Source organism: Triticum urartu, chromosome 1A (assembly GCF_056163025.1).
Source record: "Triticum urartu cultivar PI428250 chromosome 1A, HENAU_Tu73, whole genome shotgun sequence".
Taxonomy (NCBI): domain Eukaryota; kingdom Viridiplantae; phylum Streptophyta; class Magnoliopsida; order Poales; family Poaceae; genus Triticum; species Triticum urartu.
In genome coordinates this window covers 323518280-323535487 of record NC_141873.1, presented here as the reverse complement: position 1 = coordinate 323535487, position 17208 = coordinate 323518280, and positions in this window count along the sequence as shown.

Here is a 17208-nt window from a genome sequence, read left to right as displayed (position 1 = left end):
TTTTTTCTGTTAGGTTTTTGAGGATTTTGAAAGTGTTTAACGGGGTACCCCCGATTAAATTCGGATGTAACTTTTCGAGTAGATGATTTTTCATATAAAAAACTTTTTCATCCAAGTTCGTACGCAAAAGTTATGCCCATTTTACAAATTCTCGAGAGATTTCGCAAATAAAGTCGGAATTCATATTTGTAAATTTTCACAACAACTAGACCACATATCACATGGGAAACTTATTTTCTTTTATTTTTTTGACATTTCCATCATTTATTTTTATTTTTTTTAAAACTGAAAAGGCGGTCCACAGGGGGGGGGAGGGGGGGGTGCATTCGGTGGAAGTGGTGGCCAAGTTACTAATGGCGCACCGTGGGAGTGGTGCACCATTACTAGTTCAACTAGTGATGGCGCACCACTCCCACGGTGCGCCATTAGTAGTTTTGAAAAAAAATTAAATTTTTTTTACTAATGGCACATCGTGGGAGTGGTGCGCCGTTACTAGTTCAACTAGTAACGGCGCACCACTCCCACGGTGCACCATTAGTAGTTTTGAAAAAATTTAAATTTTATTTTTACTAATAGCGCACCGTGGATGTGGTGCGCCATTAGTATTTGGACACTAATGGCGCACCAACACATGGTGCGCCATTAGTATATAGTAATGGCGCACCACATGTCTGGTGCGCCATTAGTGTCAATTCTATCTATAGCCCTTTTCCTAGTAGTGTCACCTTCGACTCTGGGGATCATCCCGTCTCCACCGACGGCTCGGGCATGCTTCCAATGCTTTGCACGCCCACCATGTGCCACGTGTCCATCACCAAGATGCTCATCGACGGCGGCGCCGGCCTCAACGTGCTCTCCTTCGGGGCCTTCCGCCTCCTTCACGTACCGCTCGAGCAGCTCCGCCCTAGTAAGCCTTTCTCAAGGGTTGGTGGAGCTCCACCCGCTCCCTGGGGCAGATGCGCCTCCTCGTGACCTTTGGCACGGGCGACAACTACCGCACCGAGCGGGTCGACTTTGACATCGCCCACATCGGCCTCCCGTACAACGCCATCCTCGGGTACCCGGCTCTGGCGTAGTTCATGGCGGCGACCCATTCGGTGTACAACCTCATGAAGATGCCCGGGAGCAAGAGTGTCCTCGCAGTAGTTGGGGACACCAAGGAAGCCTTGATGACGCTCAAGCTCGCCCTCAAGACCGCCGCGACAGTGCAGCCCGCCAACGCAGATACCTCCAAGGCCAAGGGAGCCGCACCAACCAAGAAGAAGCATTTTTTCACTCAAGACAAGGCAGAAACCAAGCAAGTGCCAGTCGAGGAGGACGGGTCCTCGGGGGCAACCTTTACCATAGGTGCCAACCTTGAGCCTGATCAGGTGGAGGCGCTGGGGATGTTCTTGCGTGCAAACAAGGAAGTGTTCGCTTGGGAACCCGATCAGCTGGTAGGGGTCCCAAGAGGGGTGATAGAGCACCACCTGAAGGTGTGCCCCAATGTACGCCCCGTGAAGCAGAAGGTGAGGCGGCAGTCCACGGAGAAGCAAGCTTTCATCGTCCAAGAGACCCGCAAGTTGGAGACGGAGGGTGTCATTCGCGAGGTTCGGTACCACGAGTGGCTGGCAAACCCCATCGTCATCCCCAAGAAAGGCGGGAAGGAGTGAATGTGCCTTGCCCCCAAGATCCGTTCCCGCTTTCGTGCATCGACCAGATCGTCGACTCCACTGCCAAGTGCGACTTGCTGTGCTTCCTGGATGCGTTCTCAGGGTATCACCAGATCAGGATGGCGGTAGAAGATGTGGAGAAGACAGCCTTCCTGACCCCGTGTGGGGTGTACTACTACACTTGCATGCCTTCCGGGCTGCGCAACGCAGGCGCAACCTTCTAGCGGCTCATTCACATCGCCTTGGGTCGACAACTTGGGAGGAAGACGGAAGCCTACGTCGACGACATCTTGGTAAAGTCTCGGGAGGCGAGGACCTCGATCCAAGACCTGGAGGAGACCTTTGAAAGCCTCCTCCAGGTGGACTTGCGACTCAACCAAGAGAAGTGTGTGTTTGGCGTCCCTTATGGCAAGCTGCTGGGCTTCCTGGTGTCCCACAGGGGGATCAAGGCCAACCCGGAGAAGGTCAAGGCCATTGAAGACATGAGTCCACCATAGACCCTCAAGGAAATGCAGAAGCTTGCTGGACGGGTGACTACGTTGGGACGCTTCATTTCCAAGCTGGGAGAGCGCGCCCTACCCTTCTTCAAGCTGATGAAGAAGAATGGTCCATTCGAGTGGACCCCGAAGGCCGGCCGAGCATTTCAAGACCTCAAGAGATACCTGACCAGCCCTCCAGTGATGGTGGTGCTGCGACCTCTCGATCCCCTAGTGCTTTACCTTTCCGCCACTCCCCACTTAGCCAGCGCAACTCTAGTGGTAGTTCGGGAAGAACACCAAGTCAAAGGGCGCATCACGCCAAGCTACGCCCCAGCAGAGTTGACACAAGACCAGGAGGGCGCCACAAGTGCCACAGCAACAACAACAGAGGGTCAAGCTTAGCAGGACGACGCTCCCGAACCCGCAAAGGCCCCGACAAGCGGTCAAGCGTTGGGGGCTCCACCACCTCAGGAGGCACCCCAGCTCCCGGAAGACGCAAACCTCATCAGCGCGCCTACCCTCGTGGAGCACCCGGTATACTTCGTCAGCACGGTGTTGCGGGATGCAAGAGCAAGGTACCCCATGCCACAGAAGCTCCTACTCGCGCTCCTAGTGGCCTCACGAAAGCTGCAACACTACTTTCAAGGCTAGCCCATCAAAGTCGTCTCAGCCTAGCCACTAGAGAGGGTGATCAGGAGCCCCAACTCCGTCGGGAGGGTCACCGAGTGGAACATCGAGCTGCAGGTGTTCCAGTTGGAGTTCAGCACCACAAGGGTAATCAAGGGAGCCGCGCTCGCTGATTTCATGGCAGAATGGACGGACGCCCAGGTGCTTGAAATAGGCAAGGACCGGTCCCTCTCGCCTGTAAGTTAGGCGCCTGACGGCTGGGTCATGTATTTCGATGGTGCCTTCATGCGCCACGGCGCGGGGGCTGCAGCAGTGCTCATCTCGTCCACTCAGGACAAGCTCTACTACGCCGTGCAGCTCTGCTTCCAGTAGGGCGAGAAGGTCTCCAACAACATTGCAGAGTACGAAGGCCGCATAGCCGGCCTGAAGGCTGCGACGGCAATGGGGGTGAAGCGTCTCACCATAGGGGCAAATCGTAGCTCCTGTTCAACTTCTCCAACATGGTATACGAGCCGAAGGACAAACACATGGAGGCATACCTCGCGGAGGTAGGCAAGATGGAGAAGCAGTTCCTGGGCTTGGAGTTGCAGCACGTGCCCCGGGGAACCAACAAGGAAGCCGACGACATTGCCAGAAGGGCATCCAAGCGAGAACCCCAAGAACCTAGCATCTTCGAGGAGTGGCTCTTCAAGCTGTCGGCGACACCATCGCTTTCAAGGACAGCGCAGCCTCGGGAGGAGATCCCACAACCACCAGCCATGGGAGCCCCAGCCTGTGGCCCGACTTTAGGAGTGCGTCTACTCTTGGCGCTCGAGCCTCAGGAGGGATGCTGGACCAAGGAATTCAAGGAATACCTGACGCAAGGGACGCTGCTGGAGAAGGAGGAAGAGGCGGAGCGTGTGGCCCGGCAAGCCACGACATACCGCATCCAGGACGGTGAGTTATACAGGAAGCGGCCAAATGACGTTTCATTGCGTTGCATCTCCAGGGAATAGGGGAAAGAGCTGCTAGCCAACATACACGGCGGGGACTGCGGGCACCACTCGTCGTCACGAACCCTCGTCGGCAAGGCATTCCGCAGCAGGTTCTACTGGCCTACGTCGCTCAATGACGCAGCTGAGCTGGTGAGGTCCTGCGAGGCCTGCCAATTCCACGCCAAGCAAATCCAGCAGCCAGCTTAGGGCCTCCAGACCATTCCACTCTCGTGGTCATTCGCAGTCTGGGGACTAGACATCCTGGGCCTGTTCCCTTGAGCGCCTAGGGGCTACCGATACCTCTACGTTGCCATCGACAAGTTCACCAAGTGGGCGGAGGTGGAAGCCGTCCTCACCATCCCAGCTGGCTCTGTGATCAAGTTCATCAGGGGCCTTGTGAGCCATTTTGGGGTCCCCAACCGCATCATCACCAATAATAGCTCGCAGTTCACTAGTAATCTCTTCAAAACATATTTGTGCTAATGTTGGAACACAGATCTACTAAGCTTCGGTAGCGTACCCGAGCATCAATGGCCAAGCCGAACGCGCCAATGCGGAGGTCCTGAGAGGCCTCATGACCAGGACCTTCGAGAAGAAGCTTGACGCATGCGGCAGGGGCTGGCATGATGAGCTCCAGTCTGTGCTATGGTCCATCCGCACCACCGCCACCAGCCGACGGGCGAGAGCCCGTTCTTCCTCATCTACGGAGCAGAAGCAGTCCTCCCTCACGAGGTGAGACATCGCTCCGCACGGGTCCTGGCGTTCGATGAAACACAACAGGACGCTAGGCGGGGTAGGACCTCGTGCTGGGGGAGGAACGTCGCAGTGAAGCCGCGCTACGGGCGGCAAGATACAAGCAGCCACTACGGCGGTACCACTGCTGTAGCGACCGCTCCAGGACGTTCGAGGTGGGCGACCTCGTCCTGAGGCGGGTGCTCTCCAGGGAAGGGTTGCAGAAGCTCTCACCCATGTGGGAGGGCCCGTTCAAGGTCGTCCATGTCTCCAGGCCTGGCTCCGCGCGCCTGGAGACGCTGGACGGGGTACCCATCCAAAACGCCTGGAACATCCAACAACTCTGGAAGGCCTACCCATGAAGAAAGGCCCAGCGCCTGTGAAGAAAGGCCCAGTGCCTGTGAAAGGCCCCGTGCCTATGAAGGTCTCCGCCCGTGACACTCTCACGTAATAATGAGTGGGGTTCTACACGCCTCAGAGTCTCAGGAGTGCCGCCCTTGGGCCTCGGGGGCTCCCTCCCATGTCATAGTGGCAACACTTTGCTCCGTGCTGGTGAGAAGACATGAAGACTACACTAGGTGCCGGACGCGGCTTTTCATTTGCTTTCCGAAGTTAGCTCGGCCCTCTTTTAATTGAAGTTTGCTTCTGGTGTTCTTCACTGATTTGGTTCTGTCGCCTTCTACCTCTGTTTCCGTCTTCAATCTAGCCTGTACTCTCTCTCGCATTCCTCGCAAGGGGGCAGGACGGGTGCCCTCGTGAGCATTTTTCCTTTTCTCCCTTTCGTCTGCTTTTCACGAGGCACCCTCGTTCGAGCCCACAAGCTGGCGCACCTCTCCTAATCCGTGCCCAACGGGTACCGCGATACGAAGCGTTGGGTCAAGGCCAGCGGCGCCTGTGACCAAGGCTCGGGTGAACGATATGCCTCTTAACGAATTTTTTGCAGTTCCTAAGCGCCTACTAGACCAAGGAGGCCTCGACAGGCACCATCAAGCAAGCACCTCGTGAGGAGGAAACTACTTTGAGCAAGCCAAGCTAAGTTATCTCTACATAAAACGTCGATGTTGTGACACAACACAGTAATGATAAACATAGCATAATACTTGAGAAATCATAGTTCGTTGCACGCCCCTCGGGGGCCCATACTGGCTTCTTTCTTAATACAGGAAGGAACGGAAGAACAAAATAAAAGCGGCATGTGCCCCTACAGCAATCCGTGAGGGCGGGCTCTTGGCGGCGTCCCGAGCTCAGCCAGACCCCTCCTCGTGCTTCATGGAGACGCGACGATGAGACGACCCGCGGCCGCCTTCGAAGCGGGCGCGGCGGCGTGGCGACTGGTCGTAACCGCCGCTGTTGGAGCGGTCGGCGGAGGAAGAGCCGTCGTAGCTGGACGAGACATGGTCGGCCCCAAGGGCGGGTTTTCCCTCATCCTCATCCTGACCATCGCCAAGGCTGAGCACCTCCTCGCTGTCATTGACCTCGGGGCAGCACCCGGCGCGGCAAGCATCTTCCCCAAAAACCCTCACGCAGAGGGTCGCGTCACTGTCATACTTGAAATGGGGGTGCACCGCCTGCCCAGGCCGCGCGCGCGGGCAAACGATTGCCAGCCATGGGCCAGGGCTATGTTTCCCGCGACGGAGACCTCAACCGCGACCCAGGATGCCCTGCTGCAGCAGCCGTCTGCTTGTAGCTATAGCCCGCCTGGACCCGAGGCCGACAACTCGTCGGCGAAGAAGCACGGGAGTTGAAGCCAGTTGCCGGCCGGGTTCTCCGACCAGAAGACAAACTCCGGCAACACCTCCATTGAGTGGAAGCGTGGCCGGGGAGGCCGCGCGACCACGGCATGTCTCGCTTCATCAACATGACTGCCACGACCAGAGCGACCCCTGCCACGCGAAGCAGCACCGCCGCGGCTGTGGGGGGCTGTGGCGGGGGTCAGGGCGTGCTTGCGAGGACGGCTGCGTCCATGCTTGGGCACCGGAGAGCCGGGCCCCTCGCGAGGGGCGTTCCCCTTCTCCGCGGCGGAGAACCTCTTTGACGGCACCATTGGTGTTGCAACTGGCGATGGAGCAAAGGGGGAGAAGCGAGTGGAATGGGAAGAGATGGGCGACGAGGGCTCTGCCCCCTTCCCATTTATAGCAGGAGAAGGCCAACCAGTGCCCCCCATGATCACAGGTAATGATGGATTTTCCTTGCATGCAGCAGGGACTCATCAAATCAGGCAGTTGCCGAGGTGATGTGGGGAAGTGAAGACGCCCACGTCCGATCAATCGCCACGTGTTGACCAAGGCCGCAGGCTAATGGGGCCTGCGGCGCTCCGCATTTGCCATTTGGCTTCGCCTCCAGGCCAAGCCCGAGCGTGCCTTGGGCCCGGGGGCTACTATCAGCGTTTTGGGAACAGGGGTCCCCAGACTTGCCTACCTGCGGCCTGCGGCGTGGCGCGGCAAGTGGGCCCGTATGGCCCATCTTCACCAACAAGCATTCAAGACCCTTGCGAGGGGCCAAGCCTCGCGAGGCGGACGACACAAGACCTCCTTGGGAGTGGCCTCACCAGGCAGGCTCGCGAGGGTCGGAGAGAGCAAGGCAAGGCAAACCTCGCGAGGTTCAAGTGACGTGAGCCATGACGACCAAGTCCAGGCGGGTGCCAGGCGGGCGCTAGCGCGCACAGTGTCCTTGTTTCCTCTTTGGTGTCAAGGAGGCAAGCGCAGACGAAGAGTACCAAGGCGTCAAGCAAAGGTTTCCATATCGGTGCAGCGAGACCAAGACCAGCAGGATGGCAGGACAGAGGTCACCATGGAGCCCAAGACGGCGTCACCACCAGAGCCTTTGGCAGGCGAAGACTACTTTTGTCAGGATAAGCTGTACTAGTTGTCCCCTTTCAATTTGGCTATTGTTGGCTCCCTTCCCGCTCAATATTTGGGAAGAGGAACAGGGCGTCCATAAATAGGACTAGCCCCCATAGTAGGAGGAGCAACTGATCGGAGAGAGATCCATCCTCACAACCACAAGTTCGCCAAGCACAAGAACACCTCTCCTCATGAGGCTGTTCTTCCCTTTGTACTGTTCATCATCAGCCCAAGAGGCAATCCACCACCACCACACTGGAGTAGGGTATTACACCACAACGGTGGCCCGAACCAGTATAAATCTCGTGTCCCTTGTGTTGCGAGTTCATCGAGTTAGCCTTAGACATCGTGGCGAGGTGGTGGGCGTGAGTTGGTAGGGGGAGATCTTCGCACGCACCCCAGTGTTCGAACCTTAAGGGTCTTGCCAGAACCGAAAATCCGACACCCATAACCATGGAGGACATAACCACAATGGAGGAAGTTCGCATAACCATAGTGGCCCAAAGAATGGAAACGAGAATGGAGCAAGCAGTAATCAGAATCGCTCTAACCCAGCCACACCCGCCAAGAGGGATCTAAGTCATGTTACTTGTTTCAAGTGCGGGAAGAGTGGAGATTACGCCACTGAATGTCCTGAAGGAAAGAATGGAAATGGCAATGGAAGCTCTGGGAAGGATCCCAACCCTTTCAACAAGGGACAAGTGAACCACGTGAATGTAGAGGAGGTTCATGGGCAGCCAGATGCAGTTATCGGTAAGTTTTTGTTAAGTCATTTACCGCTCTCATTCTTTTTTATACTGGTGCATCGCATTCATACATTTCAAGGGGATTTTTGGACAAGTTTAAGTTACCCACCTTATCTCTTAGGACACCCTTGCTAGTAAGCTCACCAGGTGCAGAGTATATGGCCAGCCGATGGTGTGAACAGTTACCCTTAAACATTGGCAGCCATGTTTTCCCCTCAGACCTAATAATTCTGGAGTCACAAGGATTGGATGTGATATTGGGTATGGATTGGCTATAAAAGTATGGAGTAAACATTGATTGTGCTAGTAGGTCAATTCTGCTCACTATCGCGGAGGTAAAAGGATTAAGTATGTATCCAGGTATGTACCAAAGAGGACTCACAAAAATTCTCTCACGGGAGTTGTTCAGGAGGAAGTGACTGTAGTGAGGGATTATACGGATGTATTTCCAGAGGAGCTACCAGGCATGCCACCAGATAGAGACATTGAGTTTTTGATAGAGCTATTGCCAGGCACCAGACCAATATCGAAGAGACCATACCGAATGCCCGCAAATGATCTGGAAGAGATTCAGAAACAGATTAAGGAGTTATTGGAGAACGGTTACATTCGTCGAAGTTCGTCACCATGGGGAGCCCCACTGCTCTTGGTTGAGAAGAAAGATAAGTCTCTGAGAATGGTAGTTGATTACCGAGCATTGAATGAAGTGACGATCAAGAACAAGTACCCCCTGCCGATGATAAATGATTTGTTTGACCAGCTTCAAGGAGCTAAAGTATTTTCCAAGATCGATCTTCGATCAGGATACCACCAGCTGAAGATTAGATAACAGGATATACCTAAGACAGCCTTCACCACAAGGTACGGGCTATATGAGTACACAATTATGTCATTTGGATTGACTAACGCCCCCGACTACTTCATGAGTATGATGAATAAGGTGTTCATGGAGTTCTTGGATAAATTTGTCATGGTGTTCATTGATGACATTTTGGTATACTCGAAGAATGAAGAGGAACACATGGAGCATTTGCGTTTAGTTCTTGATAAGCTCAGGGAACATCAATTATATGCCAAGTTCAGCAAATGTGAGTTTTGGTTGAAGGAAGTTCGATTCCTTGGACATGTTATATCAGGAGAAGGCATAGCAGTAGACCCTACGAAGGTTCAGTCAGTCACTGATTGGTTGGCACCCAAGTTAGTTGGAGAGATCCGCGGTTTTCTTGGACTCGCAGTGTAACACCCAACATGCGGCTATATCTCCCACGTGTCGGAGCACGACTTAGACGCATAACCGCATAGTAGGCATGTCGCAAGAGGGGTAATCTTTACACATCCCATGTACTGAATAAGAAAGGGATAAAGAGTTGGCTTACAATCGCCACTTCACACAATACATAAATATAGCATTACATCATCCAGAATACAATCAAGGTCCGACTACGGAAGCAACATAAATAAAGACAACCCCAAATGCATAGAACCCCGATCGCCCCGACTGGGCTCCTCTACTGATGGTCCGGAAAGGAAACATAGTAACGTCCCAAATCCTCGTCGAACTCCCACTTGAGTTCGGCCGCGTCCCCTGCACTGGCATCATGGGCACCTGCATCTGGTTTTGGAAGTAATATATGAGTCATGGGGAATCAGCAATCTCACACCCTGGCAATCAAGACTATTTAAGCTTCTGGGTAGGAAAAGGTAGTGAGGTGGATCTGCAACAAGCACTAGCATATATGGTGGCTAACTTATGCAAATGAGAGCGAGAATAGAAGCAAAGCACAGTCGAGAAGCTATAAAGATCAAGAAGTGATCCTGAAACTACTTACGTTCAAGCATAACACGAGACCGTGTTCTCTTCCAGGACTCCGCCGAAAAGAGACCATCGCGGCTACACACGCGGTTGATTCATTTTATTTAGATTAAGTGTCAAGTTTCCTACAACCAGATATTAACAAATTCCCATCTGCCCATAACCGCGGGCACGGCTTTCAAAAGTTCAAAACCCTGCAGGGGTGTCCCAACTTAGCCCATCGCAAGCTCTCACGGTCAACGAAGGATATTCCTTCTCCCAGGAAGACCCGATCAGACTCTGAATCCCGGTTACAAGACATTTCGACAATGGTAAAACAAGACCAGCAAAACCGCCCGAATGTGCTGACTAATCCCTATAGGAGCTGCACGTATTTTGTTCTCAGGGCACACCGGAAGAACACTACGTACAACTAAAACCAAACCTCAAGTTTCCCCGAGGTGGCGCTGCAAGTGGCTCTGTTTTGGACCAACACTCAGAGGAGCACTGGCCCGGGGGTTTAAAATAAAGATGACACATGAGTCCACGGAACCCAAGGGAAAAAGGCTTAGGTGGCAAATGGTAAAACCAAGGTTGGGCCTTGCTGGAGGTATTTTATTTAAGGCGAACTGTCAAGGGGTTCCCATTATACCCCAACCGCGTAAGGAACGCAAAATCAAGTAACATAACACCGGTATGACGGAAACTAGGGCAGCAAGAGTGGAACAAAACACCAGGCATAAGGCCGAGCCTTCCACCCTTTACCAAGTATATAGGTGCATTAAATTAAAGAAGATATAATGATGTTATCCCAATGATAAACATGTTCCAACAAGGAACAAACTCCATCTTCACCTGCAACTAGCAACGCTATAAGAGGGGCTGAGCAAAGCGGTAACATAGCCAAACAACGGTTTGTTGGGAAATGTGGGTTAGAGGCTTGTCATGGAAATATGGGAGGCATGATATAGCAAGTGGTAGGTATCACGGTGTAGCAATAGAGCGATCAACTAGCAAGCAAAGATAGAAGTGATTTCGAGGGTATGGTCATCTTGCCTGCAAAGTTCTCCGAGTTGACGAAAGCTTGATCCTCATAAGCGTACTCAACGGGTTCCTCGATCATGTAATCGTCTCCTAGCTCTACTCAAAGCAAGAACACAAGCAAAGGAAATAACAATCAACCACGGTGCAATGCGCAAGCAACATGATGCAAAACATGGCATGATATGCGGGATGTGATATGCAATGCATATGCGAGCTCCGGAAGGAAAAGATTGAACCAGGACTCAACTTGGCAAACCAAGTGTGCCGCTGGAAAGATGAGTTGATTTTGCTCGAAATCGATATAAAGATCACCGGAAACGAATGCACGGTTTGCAAATGGCAAGCAAAACAAGAATGGCACAATTTTGGGAGTGACAGCACGATGCCATCTAGAATGCAACAAGAAAGTAAGCTACTGCACTCCAACATAGCAACAAAGCACATGGCAGTGATCTAGTCAAGATGCTTGACAAAAGATGAACACTGAGCTACGGCTAATTCACACAAGAGAAGGTTCAAATAGGCATGGAAAAAGTGCAAAAGATATCAGCATCACAGACTTTGTGAAAATAACAACATGCTAGGAATTAACTTCAGGAAGCAATGTTTAGAGAAACATATCATAGCAAGCAAAGGCATTGCATGAATCTACTCAAAGCATAGAACAAAAGTCCCATACTGACCATGAGCCAAAAAGGATCAGAAGATATGATGGCACCCATGTAAACATAGCAATTTTCGTTATGAGATTCAGACTTGGCAGAAAACTGGACATGGCAAAAAACAGAATTATGAAGGCCTCTTTGCGAGCCCGATTCACTCATCACAATGCATTGCATGATAAACTAAGCATACTACCAGCAAGAAGACATGCTCAAGAAGCTAACCATGGCAAGAACAATCTCATAGCATGCATGGATCAACTACAACAACCTTGGCAAAATTGATTAACACATAAACAATCTGCCAGGAACATTTTATAGCAAAAGTAGAGCAAGATTGAGTCATGCTAGGGAACTCCATAATTGCAAACAGGAGCATGGATGGATAGATCATGACCATATGACAAATTCATCCTTACTGAACATACTTATAAGAAGCATGGATCTCACTGTAGCAACATGAATACATGGCATAAAAATAACAGAAGAGCAAAGACTTTGCATGCATGTGCTAGTCACCACATTGATCACAAAAATACATGGCATACACCCATGTAAAGATGGAATGACATATCCCAAAACACATGTAGAGCTCATGCCCATATGCAGCACACAATAAATGTAGCAAAAATGACAAATGCTCCTAATCTGATAAGAATCAGAACCTAACATTTTATAGCACTCTTGCATCAACTATTTGGGCATAAAGATGGACCAAAACAAGCATGGCACAATGGAACAAAATGAAGAGCACATCCGAATGAACATTTTGATATATGACACGCCCAAAACGGAGCTACGGGCACAGAGTTATGGTGCAATAAACCTGAGCTGAAAAATGTTAGGGACTTAGGGAAAAACAGGGTCAACCTAGGTTTGACTGGATTTGGATCTGGCGCGCGAACCGGGGTTCACCGGGGCTCTCTCCGGAGTAGGCAGGGATGGCGGTCGTCGGAGTTGGACTTGCCGGATCCGGAGCTTGCGGACTAGGAGGGGGCCGGGCGGAGTAGGGGAAGAAGAGGGCGGAGGCGGTGCGGGGTCGGCAGGCACGGTCGACAGCGAGCTTGGAGCGGGACGGCGCCGGAGGAGGCGATGAAGGGCGACACCAGCGCGGTGGAGGAACAGCGCGGCGCGGCGCGGCATGTGCTCGGGGTCACGCGCAGGCGGCGGCGGATCGGGCTGGGATGGCCGTGGTCGGGCCCCGGCGGGCCCATGCGGTGGAGCGCAGCGAAGTGGGCACGCCACGTGGCGTTTTCGGGTTGGTGCGGGCGCGGTGGCGGACGCGTCCGGCGGCGCGGGAGGAGCGGGATTAGGGTTTTGTCCGGGAATGGAGGAGGGGGAGACGTTTTTATAGCTAGAGGGAGCTAGGAGATTCCAAATGGGGAGCGGTTTTCGGCCACGCGGTCATGATCGAACGGCTGAGAGGATGGAGGGATTTTGGACGGTTATTGGGCCACTTTGTAGGGGTGTTGGGTTGCAACACACGCGAGGCCTTTACGGTTCCCCGGTTAACCGTTGGAGTATCAACCGGACTCCAAATGGCACGAAACTTGACAAGCGGTCTACCGGTGGTATACCAAGGCCGCTTGCCAAATCTCGGTCCATTCCGAGAATGGTTAACACCCGCACACAAAAAGAGGCAAAAGGGGGCGCCGGAGGACATAGGAGTGTCTGATTGCAAAACGGACAACGGGGAAAATGCTTGGATGCATGAGATGAACACGCATGCAAATGCGATGCACATGATGGCATGATATGAAATGCATGACATGAGCAAAATGCAAAACAAAGACACGAACCCAACCAGGAATGAATCTCATAATTTAGCGCCGAAAACGGCAAAAGTCGGAGTACAAATATGGCAAGTTACATCCGGGGTGTTACAACACTCCACCACTACGAAAGGATCTCGTCCCGAGATATAGGACTGAAAGAACTCCGGATATTCGGAACGGAGGTGGTCCTCGCGTTCCTAGGTGGCTTCTCGGTCGGAATGGTGTGACCACTTCACTTTCAGGAATTTGATAGACTTGTTGCGAGTCTTGCGCTCAGTTTCTTCAAGAATAGCAACGGGATGCTCATGATAAGACATGTCTTCTTGGAGATCACTCTCTTCGAAGTTGATGGTGCGGTCAGGAGTCTTGAAACACTTGCGAAGCTGTGACACGTGAAATACGTCATGCATGTTTGCGAAGTTGGATGGAAGCTCAAGTTGATAGGTGAGGTCGCCTCTTTTGCCAATGATCTTGAAAGGACCCACGTATCTAGGGGCAAGCTTCCCTTTGATACCGAAGCAACGAGTACCTTTCATTGGAGAGACGCGGAGGTAGACATGGTCTCCGATCTCGAAAGCCAAGTCACGATGCTTGCTATCATAGTAACTCTTCCGACGCGATTGCGCGGCTTTGAGATTTTCAAGAATGACTTTGCACATTTCTTCAGCTTCTGTGATTAAGTAATTGCTAAGAAGTTGGCGTTCACCATTCTCTGACCAATTAAGAGGAGTACAACACTTTCTGCCATAGAGAATCTCGAATGGGGCCTTGCCCGAACTCGCTTGGAAGCTGTTGTTGTAGGAGAACTCGGCATATGGAAGACAATCTTCCCACTTCATACCAAAGGAAATGACACAAGCCCTGATCATGTCTTCAAGAATTTGATTTACTCACTCGACTTGTCCACTGGTTTAAGGATGGAAGGCTGTGTTGAACCGAATGTTGGTGCCCATGGCCTTCTGGAAGGAATCCTAGAACTTAGAAGTAAAGATGCTTCCACGATCTGAAGATATCAACTACGGAATGCCGTGCAAGGAGACAATCCTGGAGGTATATAGCTCTGCCAACTGAGCTGCTATGATAGATTCTTTGATAGGAAGAAAATGAGCCACTTTTGTAAGCTTGTCAATGACAACGAAGATAGCATCATTTCCACGTTTGGACTTGGCAAATCCAGTCACGAAGTCCATCTCAATATGGTCAAACTTCCATTCTGGAATAGCAAGAGGTTGGAGGAGACCAGCTGGTCGTTGGTGTTCTGCTTTCACTCTTCTGCAGACATCACATTCATTCACGAACTGAGCAATTTCTCGCTTCATTCGAGTCCACCAAAATGACTGCTTGAGGTCATTGTACATCTTTGTACTTCCAGGATGAATAGATAGGAGTGAATTGTGAGCCTCGTTCATAATGACTTTACGATGGTCACCTTTAGGAACAACAATGTTATCCTCGAAGAATAGAGTATCTTTGTCATCAAGGCGATAACACTTGTACTTGGGTTGGCTCTTGGCAATCCCATTCTTCACCTTCTTCACCATTGCATCAAGAAGTTGTGCCTCACGAATTTGATCTTCCAAAGTAGGAGATACTTGGAGGTTGGCAAGAAATCCTTGAGTAACAACTTGGAGATTAAGTTTGCGGAAATCTTCACAAAGGTCCGGTTGGAAGGGCTTGAGAATTAGACTATTGCAGTAAGCCTTCCTGCTCAACGCGTCTGCAATGACATTGGCCTTGCCTGGAGTATATTCAATACTCGGATTATACTCTTGAATCATTTAGACCCAACGTGTCTGCCTGAGGTCGAGGTTGGGCTGAGTGAAGATGTACTTGAGGCTCTTATGATCAGTGAAGATGTCCACTTTCCTTCCCAACAAGAGATGTCTCCATGTTAACAGAGCATGGACAACTGCCGCCAACTCAAGGTCATGAGTGGGGTAGTTCTTTTAGTTGGGCTTCAACTGGCAAGAGGTATAGGCCACAAATTTCTTCTCTTGCATTAACACAGCACCGAGACCTTGCAGGGAGGCATCACAGAAAACTTCGAATGGTTTGGATTCATTAGGAGGAGTCAGAATTGGAGCTGTGACTAGCTTCTCTTTTAGGGTGTTGAAAGCGATGTCACATTCAGGCGTCCAGACATACATCACATGCTTCTGGAGGAGGTTGGAAAGAGGCTTCTCGATCTTAGAGAAATTCTCAACGAATCTTCGATAATAGCTTGCAAGCCCAAGGAAACTGCGGAGCTGCTTCAAATTCTGAGGAGGTTCCCAATTCACGATTGCAGACACCTTCTTAGGATTAACAGCAATGCCCTTGGCGGAGATGATATGCCCAAGGTAGAGAACCTCATCGAGCCAAAACTCACACTTCGAAAACTTCGCATAAAACTGATGTTCTCTGAGTTTGTCGAGTACCAATCTCAAGTTCTTGGCATGATCCTCCTTGTTCTTGGAAAAGACCAAAATATCATCGAGATACACCAAGATGAAATCATTTGTGAAAGGGTTGAAGATGAAGTTCATCATGCGAGCGAACATTGGAGGAGCATTGACAAGGCCGAAAGACATGACAGTGTATTCATAAGAACCATAGCTTGTTCTGAATGCTGTCTTGGGGATATCTTGTTCATGAATGCGGATCTGATGATAACCCATACGGAGGTCAAGCTTGGAGAATACTTGGGCACCTTTGAGTTGCTCGAAAAGCTCATTGATGTTGGGAAGTGGATACTTGTTCTTTATGGTCTTCTTGTTCAATGGGCCGTAGTCGACACAAAGTCAGTCCGTGCCATCCTTCTTCTTGACAAAAAGAACACCACAACCCCATGGAGAAGAACTCAGTCGGATCAGACCCATACGCTCTTGTACATCGAGTTGTTTCTTCAACTCCTTTAACTCTTCTGGTCCAAGCTTGTAAGGACGTTTGCAAATAGGTTCCGTGCCAGGCTCAAGATCGATGACGAATTCAACTGGCTGGTGAGGAGGCATTCCTGGAAGCTCTTCTGGAAAGACGTCTTGATATTCACAAACGATTGGAATCTGAGAGATGGCATTCAACTCGCCCTTCTCATTAAGAGAAAACAGTCGAATGGTATCGTCACGAGTGGCATAGATGATCACATTCTTAGACGAGTGTGTTAATTGAATTTGCCTGGTAGCAGAATCAAGCTGAGCCTTGTGCTTAGAAAGCCAGTCCATGCCGAGAATTAGATCAATATCCGAGTCACCAAGAACAATAGGAGAAGACAGAAACTTGTAGTCACCCATCTTGATAGACACATCCGGGATGCAATTGTTAGATGTCATTTGCTTGCCCGCGGACACAATCTTCAACGGGAAAGGAATCTTTTCGGTCACAAACTCATGCTTGGCAACAAAAGGTGTTGAAATGAAAGAAAGCGATGCACCCGTATCAAACAATACTTTTGCAGGGAAAGAGATAACTGGAAGGTTACCCATGATTACTTCTTAAGAGTCCTCTGCCTGAGCTGCGTTCATCATGTTGACCTTTGCAAACTTGGGATTATGCTTGACCACTGCATTGCTTGCAGATCTCACAGGAGGAGGAGGCGGAAGGTGCCTTTGATTGAAGCATTTGTTCGCATAGTTCCCTTTCTGCTGACACTTGTTGCAAGTAACCTCTGAGAGCGGACGGTGATACGGAGCACTTGACCTTGGAGCATGAGACTGCACTTTGTTCTGATAGCCTGGGTTGGGTGGGTGGGAAGATCCATTGCCACCTTTACTCTTTTGCTGGTAAGGCTGACAGAACGGAGGAGGAGGAGGAAACCAGAACTTCTTTTGCTTAGCTGCCACTAGAGATGAAGAAGACGAAGGAGCTGCATCCCTGACTCTCTTCTTAGAAGCAACGCACTTGAGC